Consider the following 478-nt stretch of genomic DNA (forward strand, 5'->3'; position numbering starts at 1 on the left):
TTAAAAGATGGTGCTTGGACTATGCAAGCTGCTTACTAAAAAAGGAGCAACGTGGGCAAACCCCACCTTTATCACTAACTTTGTGGCAACGATCAGCATGAATCTAATTCCTATCTGGAAATGGATTCAGGCCTCACCTTCCCCCTTCTCCATACCTCATCAGCCACTTCTGTGGCAATTCCTCTCTATCTTTCTCTCTTTCCCTCTCTCTTTAGCCCCCTGGGTCACAAGCTAGCAGGACTCTATCCTCCTTCATTGACTGCGCATGCAGCCTTCCCTTGACCACGAGCCACCCAGGTCTGGGCCTACACAAATCGACTCTGTCCTGCCTTCCCCTGCTGGCTCACTGCCCCTGTGGGTTCATTAATTCTGTAGAATGGCTCACAAAATTCATGGAGATTATTACCTATACTTACAGTTACTCATGTACTTTAATCAGAAAGGATACAAGTAAAGAGGAGACACACCAGGCAAAGTC

The sequence above is a fragment of the Trichechus manatus genome, unplaced genomic scaffold (genome assembly GCF_000243295.1).
Source record: "Trichechus manatus latirostris isolate Lorelei unplaced genomic scaffold, TriManLat1.0 scaffold00087, whole genome shotgun sequence".
In the NCBI taxonomy this organism is placed as follows: domain Eukaryota; kingdom Metazoa; phylum Chordata; class Mammalia; order Sirenia; family Trichechidae; genus Trichechus; species Trichechus manatus.